The 13,130-nt window shown below is 33.9% G+C and overlaps 2 long non-coding RNA genes across 2 annotated transcripts in view; both read right to left on the bottom strand.

The window, feature by feature from the left end:
* LOC309804586 overlaps window positions 1-7,433 on the bottom strand; it is a 275,939-nt gene extending 268,506 nt beyond the window's left edge. The window contains exon 1 of the long non-coding RNA XR_014294142.1: window positions 7,359-7,433. This is a non-coding gene — a long non-coding RNA (uncharacterized lncRNA). The remainder of the gene's footprint in view (window positions 1-7,358) is intronic.
* A 112-nt stretch (window positions 7,434-7,545) lies between these two features.
* LOC309804647 overlaps window positions 7,546-13,130 on the bottom strand; it is a 61,548-nt gene continuing 55,963 nt past the window's right edge. Inside the window, exon 3 of the long non-coding RNA XR_014294150.1 lies at window positions 7,546-7,577. This is a non-coding gene — a long non-coding RNA (uncharacterized lncRNA). The remainder of the gene's footprint in view (window positions 7,578-13,130) is intronic.

Below are 13,130 nucleotides of genomic sequence, written 5' to 3'. Positions count from 1 at the left end.
CTATATAAGCTGATGTGTTTTTTAATTTCTCTAACTGACTTTCTTGACTAAAGGGAAAGAAGTTTCTAGGTCTTCAACTTGGCTTCTATTACCATAATCCCACTTACTAAGTCCTAGAACTACTGTGAGTATGTTATTATTCTGCCCAGTATATTTCTACATTACATAGTGAAAGACCAGGGAAAAGACAACAGGAAGGGTCCATAGAATGACTGGACCTATTGTGAGATGAACTGAGTCCATAACATAGTAGACACTAGAGAATACACCCTCCTTGGTAACTGAACAATTCTGTTAGCATGCTTTCTGTAGATAGAAGGTCAGGACCTAAAAGTATTTTTACTTTCAAACAGCCACCAGTCTCTTTTAATTCAAGTTGGTGGCACTTTTCCCACAAAGATTTTGGTTACCACCAATGAGATGTTGAGTAATGTTAATGCTTCCTTTGTATTCTTTTAATCACCTTAATGGAGGTAGTGTCCTCTGGCCCCTTCTGGGCAATATATTCATCTGATGCTTCTCTGTTTTTATGTAATAAATATATCCTTCAATGCATGCCTTTCTGAGTCTTTTCAATCCTGCCTCAAAACTCTACTGGTAGTTCCACATCTTTATCTCTTCTGGCTTGGGTGTCATTCTAGCAGCATAATAGGTCAGGTTCCTGAGTTATAGGACAACGATCTCATATCAGTAAATCTCCGTTATCCAGCCTCCCATGTCACCTAGTTCACTCTTAAGATCGACAACAACATATATTCTTCTTGTTCCTATTGGTAACTGGTAGCCTGATTCTGCTGCTTTTCCTTTCCTTTAATTTATATTTTCTCCCTTCCTTCTTTCTTTCCTTCCTTCCTTTCTTCCTCCCTCCTCCCTCCCTCCCTCCTTCCCTGCTTTCTTTCTTTCTTTCTCTTTCTTTCTTTCTTTCTCTCTTTCTTCCTTCCTTCCTTCCATCCTTTTCTTTCTTCCTTCCTTCCTTCCTTTTCTTTCTTTCTTTCTTTCTTTCTTTCTTTCTTTCTTTCTTTCTTTCTTTCTTTCTTTCTTTCTTTCTTTCTTTCTTTCTTTCTCCCCCACCCACCCTTTCTTATTTATGTATTTATTTATTTATTTAGGTAAAAATCCATTTCCCAGTATTGCAGAGAATGTTTCTTCATTGCTCAGGCTATGCTTACACCCACTTAATTTTTGGTCTGGAAGCAATATAGAGGTAAAGCTATGTTTTGAGGAAGATAAAATAATCTTTTGAGACCTTTTCATGGTTTATAGGCATTGGGAGACTGCTTTGCTATAGCAAGGTGAAAAGGACCCCTTTTACCGGCCAATAGTCTAGGCTCTAACCTAGGGGAAACTGGAGGTTCAGATGTTCCTATCTCAGTTCTCAGGGTCCCATACCTTCCTTGTCAGAACTTGAACTCTACCAAAGTGTGAATTTAGTCAACTTTTAAAATGAGTCAATTCTCTCAAACCTTGGATTTTACCCTTTTATCTGTCGTCCTTAAAATATAACCTCACTTATCAGCATCAACTCTTTTAGTTTGGGGTCCTTCCAAAGAAGATCCTGAAACAACTGTACACATGGTTTATTTAGGAGGTAATCCCAGGAAGAATAATGGGTGACGTGAGAAGTGAAAAATTTAAGAAAATTATGAAAAAGAGGTTAATGCTATGGGCAAGTAGGACTCAACTTCACTTTAAAATCTCTGAGAGACTGTATAAAATCTCAACTTAGAATTGTTCTTTAAATTGACAAAGGTTGTATCCACAGGCATGCGTCCCTCATTGGCTGATACATTAATACTTCTCACATACCTTTTGTATGTGCTGATGATACTCTTATAAATAGAGATACCCTGCAGCCTAGCAATAGAGAAAGCCACTCCCATGTAAGGAAAATGTTTGAAGATGGCTTTCTAGGTAGGTGGAGGGCTTTGGGCTTGTTTATCCAACAGAGACTACGTTGGCTTATACCAAGCCAAAATAGTAGAAATATAAATACAGATTGAAATATATTTGTTTATTTTACATTGTTGAGTTCATCTGTAACATTATGGAAGACAGGTCCAATAGTGTAATTTGTGTAAGGACAGATTACATTGCTTTAAAGAATGTGTTTAAGTTTTAGAAATAGAACCTGAATTAGTTAGCTAACTCTAAATGATACTGCATAAAATCTATCCCAAAGTCAGTGTTTTGGAAAACAAATTATGCATTCTCATGAAGTTTGAGGTTGGCAGAGGGTCAGAGTATATTTTTCAGGCTGAGACTTCTGGGAAGCTCTGCTTCATGTTATAGGCCTTCAGGGCTAGCCTGTCATCCTCCTGGGAGCAAAAGACTGTCTAAGATATGCTCTTCTCATGGTAACAGCATAGGTACAAGAGGGCAAGCAGCACCACAAGAGGTCTCTGAATGTCTAGGCCCACTGCCATATTAACCAACATTTGTAAGAGAGAATAAACCTGACTCCATATTGGATCTATTCCTTTAGCTCTAACCCTTGTGCTCTGTTGCTTGTGCTTAGTCCGGCTGGCTCTGCACCTTTGTAAAAGGATGCTGCTTATAGCCTGAAATATATATGATAGCCCATTCTCAAGACCCTGACCTTTAAAGGTATAACAATTTTTCATTCATATGGAGATAAAAAGTTGCAGAACAGAGAATAACTCTTAGAACACTGTGACCAGACCTACATGGACAACTGCAAAATCAAAGGATTCCAGAACCAAGAAATGTGCAACAACCAGCCACACACCCTCTCCTTTCAGCATAAAAGAAGCCTAAATTCTAACTCTGGTAAGATTGTTCTTTGAGACACCAGTCCACCATCTTCTTGGTCTGCTGGCTTTCCAAATAAAATTGCTATTCCTTGCCCCAACACCACGTCTCTCAATTTATTGGCTTGTCGGCAGTGAGCAGTACAAGCTTCAACTTGGTAACACATTCAGAAGACCAAAACTTGACTACCACTAAGGTAAGGTAACTGAGACTCTCACTTGGGGCACAAAAGTTGAGGGGCTGCCAAAAACCTTAATGGGCAAGATGAAAAATATTTTAATGCAATATTTTAAAAATGCAGAAAGTTCCACAAAGAACAAAATATCAAGCAAACTTAAACTATTTTATAGAGGTATGTTTAACATACAAAAAGTTATACATACTTATGCATATAACATAATTAATTCAGAGATAAATATATATCTGTGAACTATCACCATAATCTATGCCATAAACATATCCAACACCTCCAAACGTTTCCTCTCACCATATTTTATTTATTTATTTACTTACTTATCATGATTATTATTATTTTAATATGGCCTTGAATGTGCATGGCCTTGCTTCACCTTCCTTACCTTAATCCCACCTGGCAAGTTACATAGACAAGCTTAAGCTGACAGGGTGATAAATGTACTCTACCTATGGAGGTAGGATTTGAGGAATAAAATATTTTGAACAATAATTTAAAAAAATAAACGATATGTCTAAATATTTCAATGAAGGACTTATATCTGAGGGAAATAGGACTGATAGAGTGATAAATCTAGTAATAAGAAGATGCTGTAGGATGAAGGAAACATGCTTATACACATAATAACATGCATAAAAGCCCCATTATAAAGACTTTAAGATGTATTATTAGACAAAGTGACTTAACTAGCTTGGTAGAAGAGACAACATAAAGTAGATAAAGAAATAAAGATTTTCTGGAATAATTTTTGTCTAATAGCCAAAAATCTGCAAAAATTGTTATTTAGGAATAGTGAAGATCCATTTGGTGAAGCTACACAATTCTTGTGTTGATAAACTGTCTAATGAAGAGATTTTTGTTAAATATGCTCTTTTGGAAGCATATTTACATATATATTTTCATATATACATACATATGTATACTTATAAACATAATCTTTTTCATATATTCTCAGTGAATATTCTGAAGCATTATATTCAACACTGATGAAATTGTGTCTTGTTACCAGCAATTTCTTGCTTCTGCACTATTTCTTGGAGATATTTTCCCTAATGTATTATATGAAGATAGTGAATCATATTGTACATAAATCCAAGCTTAGTATTTTTTTTAAAACAAATTAAGACATTTGAGCCCTTTGGAAAAGTTGGAAATACCAGGGATATGTAAAAAACAAAAACTATAATTTTGGTTTGCAAATATTTATATAATGAAATAGATATTTGCTTTAGCTTTCTTTTTTTAATTTTAAAGTCAGTACTTTCTTGTGGTTTTTAATATATCTTGTTTGCATCTTGCAAAACTGAGATGGGGATAATTACCTTAATAACATTTTAAGCAATATGTGTTGAGCTATAGATAACATTTCTAAAATATATTAAAATTTTAAATTTAAAAAAATATATATATAATTTTTTCAGCTGAAGTTTTAAGTGTGAAATTTTCATATAATTTGTTTTTGGAGGAAGAATTATAGAAATTTCACATAATTTTTCCATATAGCTCAATATTTATAAGTTCACTGTGATCATCTGCCTACTAAATTAGTAGATTGTTTTGGAGGAGAGGAATTGGTTAATTTGTATCTCTAATGACATTACAGATCTACAATTAAAAACACAACAACAAAAATGTAAGGTATTTTAGTGAGAGTACTTATTGTCATTTAAAACACAAAAATTCTATGTTCATCAGAATTTGTACCTATTCTATGTTTTTTTACTTGATCTCAGTTGCTAACTTTGGTTATACTTGGAATCCAAAAGTTGTATATGAATTCTTATGATATCCTATAATTTCCAATAGAGTAATAGCCTATATTTTCTAAATATAAAATAATTGAAAAATACATATTATCTTACTGCTTTTGCTTACAGCCATGTTCTGTATTATAACCCTTCTTCTGAACAATCTTAACAAACACAATTGCAATGTATTTACTTATAAAGCCTTCAGCTACCGTAAAGTATAAAAGGGATACTTACAGCTGATACTCAGCAGAAGCTTTACCTAGTTTTCATTAAAATAGTTTAACTTTATTGGTCAGAGTTGTCATTTACATGCAATTGTGCTACATAAGATGACAACGTTTATTATGTTGAAGAATAACTTTTAAATAGCTGACACAATTTTTTAGAGATAAATTACCAATAGAAAAATAGGTCTTCCATTTATAAACTTTAGAGAAGATATTCACAAAGCCTTAAAACTATTTTCACCCCATATATGTGTTACATTTGACAACACTAAAAAAAATACTCTACTTAGATAGATATGGTATAAAGTGTTATTGCAATTTGAAATTAAAAAGAATACAGTACAATGTTGATGATATATTTTCCAAACTCATATGCTTCATCTTTAATATTTAGCATTCTTGTTCTATAAACTAAAAATCGTTAGTTAAAGTAGTATATTGGGATTTCTTTATATGATAAAAATATGGATATCTTTATTTCTATCAAATGACCACTTTATTTACTATATTAAAAAAGTCATATAGTTAAGTTATAACTTCAAAATCCATAGTAACAGTGACAAGCATCTGATAAGGTAGACCAATATAAAAGTAGAAACTTTAAAGAGTTGAAGTCAACTCTAATAGATAGGAGCAAATAACCCTAAAAAACAATTCATTAAAATGAAACATAGATTGTAAGCAAAGATAAATACTGATATTTATATTATTATATTTATTATGTATGTACATTTGTTATATATTTATTATTATATCACATTAACTAATAAAGGTGTCTCTTTAGAGTAGATATACCCATTAGGTATGATTTAAATTTTCAGATTTTGGAATTTTTAATATCAATTAATCAAGGGGAAAATTACCCCAATTTACTTACCTTTTCTTACTCCCTCTGTTCCTTTTTCTTTTAATACTTAATAACCTCATTCTTTTCCCAATAATAAGAAAAATAATCAAATATTTGAAAAGAGTCAAATTTATGTTGATTGAGTCATAAAATCACAATTTTATAATTTTAAAAATTGTGACTTTATTATCCATAAAATTACATATACTGAATATTATTGCAGAAGAAGTAGGTTAAGTTTATCATAATAGTGATCATATCCTTGAGATATGCCTCTTGAGCAAAAAGCCTGGAATCATGAACATGGTATTAATAATATCAATTTAATGAAGTAATATTACATTTCATATGCTTATGCTGAGATGAATTCTCGAATGATATCCTAAGGACATACAGATATAATGAGGAAACATTTTTCCAAGATATATTAAATCTCAGTAAAAACACTAGAAGTCTGTGGCATTTGAGCCATGGCCCACTCCCTTCCCACCCTGTCCCAGTCCAACCTGATTGAAGCCTTACCCCTGAAATATTCATGCAAGAATACAGGGCTTCCTCTGCCTTCAGCCCCCTGTCTAATGACTAATTTCACTGTTTCTCCTCAGGAAGGGTAAGCTGGCAGTAATTCTCATCTTCCTAGCTCTGTGTTGCAGAGGTACTATCTCAGGCAACAGCAGCTGGATTTTCTACCTCCACCAAGGGCAAAGGGTCTACCCCAGATGGGGCAGACTTAGAATAATCATTCTCCTATCACTATTGCCCCAATCCTCTAGGAGAGCAAAATTTCTGTTCTGAAAGACGAAAGCTGAAGAGCTAAAGCTGAATTAGGAGATAAAACTACAAAGCAGTTATTATAAATATGTTCAAAGAACAAAAGAAAGCAACGTTTAAAGAAGTAAAGGGAAGCATGATGATAAAGTCTCATTAAATATAAAATAACAATAAAGAAATAAAAATAAATTGTAATTTTACAGTTGAAAAGTACAATAACTGAAATACAAAATTCACTAGAGGGGCTCAACGGTAAACTTGAACTGACGAAAGAAAGAGTCAGCAAACTTGAAGATAGAACAAAAGAGAGAATGCAAGTCTGAATAATAGAGAGAAAAAAGAGAAATGAGGGATACTCTTTAGTGCACCAATATATACACAATAGCAATATCAGAAGATGAGGACTGAGAAGGGTAGAAAAGATATTCAAAGATAATGGCTAAAAATCTCATAATCTAGTTATCATCTAAAAATTTCATATCTATATACCTCATAATGTACTTCTATTGTCTTTTTTATTGGTTATAGGTTACATTTATCTTTTCCTGCACAGGTTGCAAAGTTTGATTATATACCAGAAAATATTGATACATTGTAGATATTCTGGATTATTTTATTTTTCCCAGGACAGTGTTCATTTTATTTTTTATATCAGATGGTTGACTTTTCTGGTCTATTTCCCTTGCAGTTGGCAGTAGTTAAAATACTTACTCTCTTCTCTCTGCCTTCCACCCATTACCTTCCATCATTACTGTTATGAACTGAATGTGTCTTGTCCCAAATTCGGGTTGAAATCTTACCTTCCATTGTGATGGTGTTAGAAGGTGGGGCCTTTGGGAGATGATTAGGTTATGAACATGGAGTCCTCATGAATGGGATTAACACTTTTATAAAGCAGACCACAGAGATGTCTCACCACTTCCACTATGTAAGGATGGCTGTCTGCAAATCAGAAACTGGGCCTTCACCAAAAACGCAACCATGCTGGTACCATGATCTTTTAATTCCAGCCTCCAGAACTGTAAGAAATAAAATTCTGTTTTAAGCCATCCAATCCATGGTACTCTTATAACAGCAAAAATTAAAACAATTATTCTTGATATTTACCACATCCATGGGAACTTGGGGGATAAGTCAATGTTTTAAACAGAGTTTATACCAAGACTCTACTTTCCAGAATTTCCTCCCACTATTTAGGTGCCTCTGTAGTCTTAAAGTCTCTCTTTTGGCCCTTTTAAAACTGTATCACCATTTCTTCTAATGGAGCTCCAGTATTCCTATATCATGAGGAGTGAAAATGCCCTCAGGTAATTTATTAATTACAGACCAACATAATCACCAATGGCAGTTTTCTTAATTTTCTACCCATTCACTTTCCAGATTTCTCCTGAATTATGTCACTCTCTAGGATTTTAAGTATCTTTAAACTACATTTCAGTGTGTGTTCTGTGTGTGTGTGTGTGTGTGAGAGATCCCCAAGAATGTGTTTGATCAAAATACTCCACCATTATCAGAAGCAGAACTTGAATGTTCAAATGAAATTTCAGTGAAAAGCACTCATTTTTCCTCCAGCGTTTGTTCCTCAAGCATTACCATATATTAATAGTCTCACAGTACTGATTCAGACTCTGAAAATCAGTTTCTACTACCTGTAAATTAGAACACTGGTCACTATGTACATAAAAAATAATTTGCCTTTGCATAGTTTATGTTATTAATATTATGGGGTGTCCAACAATGTCATTTGTAAAGTTAAATTTTGTCAAAAACTAGTTATGATCACTTCTTTCTTGCTCTTTTGAATTTATTTGTCATTACCTTGACAAATGATTGTACAAGCTTGTGACATTAAAAAAAATGCAGGTTTGAAAGATGCATTTAATTTTTTTAACATCTTTATGGGAATATGACTGCTTTAGTTTCTTCTATATAACAAAGTGAATCAGCTATATGTATAAATATATCCCCATTCACTTCATCCCAGCTTACTCTTCCCCCTCCCCATGTCCTCAAGTCCACTCTTGATGTGTGCATCTTTATTTCTGTCCTGCCCTGAGGTTCATCAGAACATTTTTTTTTTATTTCTTTAGATTCCATATACACATGTTAGCATATGGTATTTTTCTCTTTCTGAATTACTTCACTCTGTAGGACAGTCTCTAGGTACATCCACCTCATTACAAATTACACAATTTCATTTCTTTTTATGGCCAAGTAATATTCCATTGTATACATGTGCCACAGCTTCTTTATCCATTCATCTGTAAATTAACACCTAGGTTGTTTCCATGTCCTGACTATTGTAAACAGTGCTACAATGAATATTGTGGTACATGACTTTATGAATTATGTTTTTTGCAGGGTATATACACCATAGTGGGATTCTGGGGTCATACGGTAGCTCTATTTTTAGTTTTTTAAGGAACTTCCATACTGTTCTCCATAGTGGCTGTATCAATTTACATTCCCACCAACAGTGAAAGAGGGTTCCCTTTTCTCCACACCCTGTCCAGCATTTACTGTTTGTAGATTTTTGATGATGGCCATTCTGACATGTGTGAAGTGATAACAGACTGTGGTTTTGATTTGCATTTCTCTAATGGTTAGAGTTGTTGAGCATCCTTTCATGTGTTTGTTGGCAATCTGTATATCTTCTTTAGAGAAATGTCTATTTAGGTCTTCTGCTCATTTTTGGATTGGGTTTTTTTATATATATATTAAGCTGCATGGGGTGCTTGTGTATTTTGGACATTAATCCTTTATCAGATGCTTCATTTGCAAATATTTTCTCCCATTCTGAGGGTTGTCTTTTTGCCTTGTTTATGCTGTGCAAAAGCTTTTAAGTTTCATTAGGTCCCATTTGTTTATTTTTGTTTTTATTTCCATTTCTCTAGGAGATGGGTCAAAAAGGATATTGCTGTGATTTACGTCATAGAGTGTTCTGCCTATGTTTTCCTCTAAGTGTTTTATAGTGTCTGGCCTTACATTTAGGTCTTTAATCCATTTTGAGTTTATTTTTGTGTATGGTGTTAGGAAATGTTCTAATTTCATTCTTTTACATGTAGCTGTCCAGTTTTCCCAGCACCACTTACTGAAGAGTATATCTTTTATCCATTGTAAATTCTTGCCTCCTTTGTCAAAGATAAGGTGACCATATATGCATGGCTCTATCTCTGAGTTTCTATCATGTTCCATTGATTTATATTTCTGTTTTTGTGCCAGTACCATACTGTCTTGATTACTGTAGCTTGGTAGTATAGTCTGAAGTCATGGAGCCTGATTCCTCCAGCTCCATTTTTCTTTCTCAAGATTGCTTTGGCTAGTCAGAGTCTTTTGTGTTTCCATACAAATTGTGAAATTTTTTGTTAGAGTTCTGTGAAAAATGCCTTTGGTAGTTTGACAGAGATTGCATGGAATCTCTGGATTGCTTTAGGTAGTATAGTCATTTTCACAATGTTGGTCCTTCCAATCCAAGAACATGGTATATCTCTCCATCTGTTTGTATCATCTTTAATTTCTTTCATCAGTGTCTTATAGTTTTCTGCATTCAGGTCTTTTGTCTCCTTAGGTAGGTTTCTTTCTAGGTATTTTAATCTATATGTTGCAGTGATAAATGGGAGTGTTTCCTTAATTTCTCTTTCAGATTTTTTCATCATTAGTGTATAGGAATGCAAAAGATTTATGTGCATTAATTTTGTATCCTGCTACTTTACTAAATTCACTGATTAGTCCTAGTAGTTTTCTGGTAGCATCTTTAGGATTCTCTATGTATAGTATCATGTCATCTCCAAACAGTGACAGCTTTAGTTCTTCTTTTCTGATTTGGATTCCTTTTATTTCTATTTCTTCTTTGATTGCTGTGGCTAAAACTACCAAAACTATGTTGAATAATAACAATGAGAGTGGGAAAGCTTGTCTTGCTCCTGATCTTAGGTTAAATGGTTTCAGTTTTTCACCATTGAGAACAATGCTGGCTGTGGGTTTGTCATATATGGCCTTTATTATGTTAAGGTAGGTTACCTCTATGCCCAGTTTCTGGAGAATTTGTATCACAAATGGGTGTTGAATTTTGTCAAAAACTTTTTCTTTATCTATTGAGATTATGATTTTTATCCTTCAGTTTGTTAATATGGTGTTTCACATTGATTGATTTGCATATATGGAAATATCCTTGCATTCCTGGGATAAACCTCACTTGATCATGGTGTATCATGCCTTTAATGTGCTGTTGGATTCTGTTTGCTAGTATTTTGTTGAGAATTTTTGTATGTATGTTCATCAGTGATATTAGCCTGCAGTTTTCTTTTTTTGTGACATCTTTGTCTGGTTTCAGTATCAGGGTGATGGTGGCCTCATAGAATGTTTGGGAGTGTTTTCCCTCTCCTATACTTTGGAAGAGATTGAGAAGGATAGGTGTTAGCTCTTCTCTAAATGTTTGGTAGAATTAGCCTGTAAAGCCATCTGGTCCTGGGCTTTTGTTGTTGTAAGATTTATAATCAGAGTTTCCATTTCAGTGCTTGTGATTGGTCTGTTTATATTTTCTGTTTCTCCTGTTTCAGTCTCAGAAGGTTGTGCTTTGCTAAGAGTTTGTCTGCTTCTTCCAGGTTGTCCATTTTATTGGCATATAGTTACTTGTAGTAATCTCTCATGATCCTTTGTATTTCTGCAGTGTCAGTTCTCCTTTTTCATTTCTAATTCTGTTGATTTGAGTCTTTCCCCTATTTTTTCTTGATGAGTCTGGCTAATGGTTTATCAAGTTTGTTTATCTTCCCAAAACCCAGATTTTAGTTTTATTGATCTTTGCTGCTGTTTCCTTCATTTTTTTCTGATATGATCTTTATGATTTCTTTGCTTCTGCTAACTCTGGGGTTTTTTTGTTACTGTTCTTTTTCTTTCTCTAATTGCTTTAGGTGCAAGGTTTGGTTTTTTATTTGAGATGTTTCTTGTTTCTTGAGTTAGGATTGTATTGCTATAAACTTCACTCTTAAAACTGCTTTTGCTGCATCCCACAGGATTTGGGCCATCGTCTTTTCATTTTCATTTGTTTCTAGGTATTTTTTTATTTCTCCTTTGACTTCTTCAGTGATCTCTTGGTTATTTACTAGTGTATTGTTTAGCATCGTGTGTTTGTATTTTTTACAGTTTTTTTTTCCCTGTACTTGACATCTAGTCTCATAGCACTTAGTTGGAAAAGATACTTGATACAATTTCAATTTTCTTAAGTTTCCTGAGGCTTGATTTGTGCCCCAAGATATGGTTTATCTTGGAGAATGTTCCATGAGCACTTAAGAAGAAAGTGTATTCTGTTGTTTTTGGATGGAATGTCCTATAAATATCAATTAAGTCTATCTGGTCTAGTGTGTCTTTCAAAGCTTGTGTCTCCTTAATTATTTTCATTTTAGATGATCTTTCCCTTGGTGAAAGCAGGTTGTTAAAGTCCCCGACTATTATTGTGTTACTGTCTATTTCCCCTTTTATGGCTGTTAGCATCTGCCTTGTGTATTGAGGTGCTCCTATGTTGGTTGCATAAATATTTGCAACTGTTATATCTTCTTCTTGGATTGATCCCATGATCATTTTGTAGTGTCCTTCTTTGTCTATTGTAATAGTCTTTATTTTAAACTCTATTTTGTCTGATATAAGACTTGCTGCTCCAACTCTCTTTTGATTTACATTTACATGGAATATCTTTTTCCATATCCTCACTTTCAGTCTGTATGTGTCCCTAGGTGTGAAGTGGGTCTCCTGCAGACAACATATATATGGGTCTCGATTTTGTATCCATTCAGGCAGTCTGTGTCTTTTGGTTGGCACATTTAATCCACTTACATTTAAGGTAGTCATCAATATGTATGTTCCTATTACCATCTTCTTAATTGTTTTGGGTTTGTTATTGTAGGTCTTTTCCTTCTCTTGTGTTTCCTGCCTAGAGAAGTTCCTTTAGAATTTGTTGTAAAGCTGGTTTGGTGGTGCTGAATTCTCTTAACTTTTCCTTGTCTATAAAGGTTTTCATTTCTCCATCAAATCTGAATGAGATCCTTGCTGGGTAGAGTAATCTTGGTTGTAGGTTTTTCCCTTTCATCATTTTAAATATGTCCTGCCACTCCCTTCTGGTTTGCAGAATTTCTGCTGAAAGATCAGCTGTTAACCTTATGGAGTTTCCCTTGTATGTCATTTGTTGCCTTTCCCTTGCTGCTTTTAATATTTTTTCTTTGAATTTAATTTTTGATAGTCTGAATAATATGTGTCTTGGCATATTTCTCCTTGGATTTATCCTGAATGGGAGTCTCTGTGCTTCCTGGACTTGATTGATTATTTCTTTTCCCATTTTAGGGAAGTTTTCAACTATAATCTCTTCAAATAGTTTCTCAGACCCTTTCTTTTTTCTTCTTCTTCTGGGACCCCTATAATTCGAATGTTGATGCACTTAATGTTGTCCCAGAAGTCTCTGAGACTGTCCTCAGTTCTTTTCATTCTTTTATCTTTATTGTGCTGTGAGGCTGTTATTTCCACTATTTTATCTTCCAGGTCACTTATCCGTTCTCCTGCTTCAGTTATTCTGCTATTGATTC

This window comes from Mesoplodon mirus, assembly GCF_964341445.2.
Source record: "Mesoplodon mirus genome assembly, chromosome: 5".
In the NCBI taxonomy this organism is placed as follows: Eukaryota; Metazoa; Chordata; class Mammalia; order Artiodactyla; family Ziphiidae; genus Mesoplodon; species Mesoplodon mirus.
The sequence above is the reverse complement of the archived record's forward strand: the minus strand, read 5'-3'. Positions and strand labels throughout refer to the sequence as shown.